Here is a 3,803-nt window from a genome sequence, read left to right as displayed (position 1 = left end):
TCTGAACGCTATGGGTTTCTTTACCATCCCGGAGCTGGATAGCAGCCTGCCTGCTGGCAGCGGCTCACGGCTGCAGTGCCGCCCTCTCCTGCAACGCATCGCTTTTTTCTCCTCCCGAACCCCTTTGTACCGATCAGGAGACAAGGGAGAGGGAAGGGAATTCTTCCCCATCCCAGCGGCTGGCGGTGACACACGGCGATGTGCCTCACGGCGCCCTGCGGGCCGCGCATCTCTGCTCCGTGGGGCTCGGCCGGCACAGAACGGAGCTGCAGGAGCGCTGCGTTCGCTCTCCCCGCAGCGAGGTCAGCACATCCTTGCGCTTCTGCCGGTGACGGAACGCGCACCGCCCTTCGTTACCGTCCATTTACAGACGGCACTCGAGCCAATTAGGGCCACGCAACGGGAAAACCACGCAGCGGCGCAGCACAGCAGCGGGGCCGCCCCGCGCCGCCGCCTCAGCGCTTTTCCGAACGGCGCTGCCAAGGAAAGGGGCGGCGCGCCGGGCCCCACCGCCGCTGTGCGGGAGCAGGAACCCAGCCCCGCTCAGCATCACAGCCGGCAGCTCCTGAGCAGCTCTGAAAGCGGCTTCCGAAGTCAGCAGGCAGCTTCAGTGACCGCAGCACCACCTGGACTGAAGGTGGGCAGCAAAGCAGACGTGCAGCAACAGCTGCTGAACAGCAACACTGCTTCAACCTCCTAACTTCTGCATCCAAGGAAACGAAGACACATCTAGTTTTATATGCATTTAATAGTTTACCAATTGGTACAATAAGATTTTTTTAATATGCAGAAAACATGAATAAATTTTGTTTTACACAGTCTGAGAGCAACAAATCTTACTGTAAAACACAGAGCAGTATTATATACATTCCTTTACTATTTTTTGTTTTTTCTTTTTTTTTTTTTTTAAATTGTGTCAATATCTTTAGTTAACTCCTACAGTCTGGGAACTGTTTTCTCCAATTGCAACCTGTAACATCATTCTTACGGAAAAAATTCAGCGTTTGCCTTCAGGTCAATGTCAGGACCAGCTCCTACAGCTCGAAGATGTCGCTAACTTATCTTCAGGGTGAGTCTGGGGAAGCCTGAGCGCAGGCGGGACAAAAAGCAGCTACTTACGTGACACAGTGGAAAGATAGAAAGGCCAGTTGAGCCCAGGTGTGACTCGGACATCCACCCCAACCTCCCCCACTCCTAACATCTTTATCCCTACCATTTTATGCACGTATTCTTTGCTAGAAGAATCTATTGACTTCTTTTTTTAAATACACTGGACTTAATGTACAGTTGGACAGCAAATAACTCATTCTAAGTGCGTTTTTCCTTCACTCAACTTAGTATCTTTTCTTTATATTCAAATCATTAAAAGGATTATCAAGCCACCACTGTCTACAGAAAAGGAAAAAAAACGAACAAACAAAGTCTCTTTCTCTGTTAAATAGCCTTCATGCGAGCCAAAAGCTATTTAAGAGTGCTAGTGTCAGGCAGCTCACGTAAAGACAGGAGCGCAGAGGAGCAGCAGGCGCGCGGTGCCATGGCAGCCACAGCTCCCAGGCAGCACCACGCAGCCCAGCACAGCTCACTGCAGCCCCGGCTTTCTCTACTGGGTGCCGGGCACACCATTGGTCACACCACACACAAAAGCAGGACGGTTTTCTTAAGTCTTCTAAAGTGCAAGATGCGATAAAACATCACCTCCAGATTACGTCTGAACCACAATAAATGTTGCACTTTCAAGAACACATCTAAGACTTCCTGGGCACAGTACACGAGTGTGGCACTGGAATGTCTGTCTGTTAAGCCAGCAGCAGTCTGCGCTCTGTGTGTAGCACGGTTTAGATGCAGGTATTTTTTAAGCGATGCCGATTTTAGTACGAAAAGTGACAAAGCAGCAGTGAACCTCTTCAACCCCCAACAGTTTGCAAACCAAACCAGTAGCCTCGGCGTATCACAGGAAAGGCACAGCATCAGGCAGCTGACAGAACATTGCAAACAGCGAAGAAGTTCAACACAGTGTAACACCACGGAGCGACACTGCAGAAGAGCCTCACAACCCCACCTCCTGCCTTGTGGGTTCAGGTTTTGCTTTTTGTCTAAACAGGGCTTTCGCTTTTGATCCGGTCGGGACCATCCCTGAGATTATTCACTGCTCATTAGAGGAGAAGGCTGCACATTGCACTGCAGAAGTACAGGGCAGGGCGCTTCGCACAAGCAACTCGCTGCTGCTTACGTTCGTTAGTTGCTTCCTCCTGCAAACGGCCCTGTGCTACAGCAAAAAATGCAGCAGACAGTTTCCACTTAATAGGTACCTTCAGTTTCTGAGTCATGTTTATGAATTATGTACACAAGTGTGGTTTTCATACTTAAATCAAGTTTCTGGGCTCTATGGGGAGCTGAACTGACCGACTCCTTTACCACTGCAGTGCACTGAGGAATTTTAAGATGCACTACTGTGTGTCTGAGTTCCTGAATAGCACAGAGCAGCCAATTCTTCCAGTCCACGCAGCCAATGAAGATAAAAATACTTTATTTCTGCACACCTGAGTGCAGAAACACCCACTGGAAGTGACATAAGCCACTGGATTTGAGAGGACTGCCTGAATCTTGCACCGGCTCCAAACCCCACACATCAGAACCCCGTTTCCTCACCGCTTCCAGGGCAGCTCTGCCCAGCAGCAAACTGAGCTCTGCCTGCACACAACGGGTCCTCCTGGGCAACTGTAGGAAATGAGCACCGCATCCCGCACACCTCGGACCGTTACTTTTAAAAGGGACAGTTTTAAAAGCCATGAATTAAACAAAATGAGTAAAAAAGCACAACTTCACCTGTTAAAACGTCAGACCAGTATTTTATCGGAGCGGAAATTTTAAAGGGCATTTTTTAAAAGACATGGTTAGTTCAGTGAGTACGGGAATTCTTACTTCTCTACAACAGAATTTGTCACAAAAGGCTGATTAAAATATTAATTTATATTTTCTTTCACTTCAGACCAAAGTATGTAACTCCAGGGGTATGCAAATTAAAAACTGACTCTACCAGACAAGGCAAAACACCAATCACCAAGCTGGGCTGCTTTTGTGGATAGGATTTGGTTTGTAGTTGTTCGCTTGACAGCATAATTCCCCCAGCTGGGCTCTGTTTTGCTGATGGCATTTTGGTTTTCTTTTAGAAGCCTGCATCAATTTGTATCTGCCATTATAATCCGATGCTCAAAGTATTTATAGTGCTTCTTTAAAGCATTTAAAGGCTATACCCAGAGATACCTCTTCATACGCAAACCACAGTAAGCTTTTATTTAAGCCACACTGCCTTGTCAAGGTGAATATAACCTCGTATTCAAAAGGGTTCCCAAGGAGGCATTAAAGAAACCGAGACAGCTTGGTACATCCCAGCCTCCTGCAGGTGAACGTAAGGGAAGTGTACTTTGATACTGTTGTGTAACAGGAATTGCACATCTCTAACAAACATTGAAAGCAAACAGCAAGTTGTACCATGGCAGTCATTTGGGAGATTAAGCTCTATTGGAAATCAGATCACTAAATTCTAGTGGGATGGACAACTCCTCCTGGAAGTTTGTCTAGCATTAAAAAAAAAAACCTGAAAAAAAAACCCCCACATTTAAACTTAGTTTAACAGCACAGTTTAACCACCGAATGACCAAATAAAAAATAAATACATTTATCACATCAGCTGCTACTAGGATTTGTTGTCTTATTTCAGGTTTACAGTTAGTCATATAAATATACCAACCCTTGCGTGATAGGAGGCCAAAACAAAGTGTATTCTGTTGATTTGGCAAATG

This window comes from Meleagris gallopavo, chromosome 21 (genome assembly GCF_905368555.1).
Source record: "Meleagris gallopavo chromosome 21, MGAL_WU_HG_1.1, whole genome shotgun sequence".
In the NCBI taxonomy this organism is placed as follows: Eukaryota; Metazoa; Chordata; class Aves; order Galliformes; family Phasianidae; genus Meleagris; species Meleagris gallopavo.
This window is presented reverse-complemented; position numbering follows the sequence as displayed.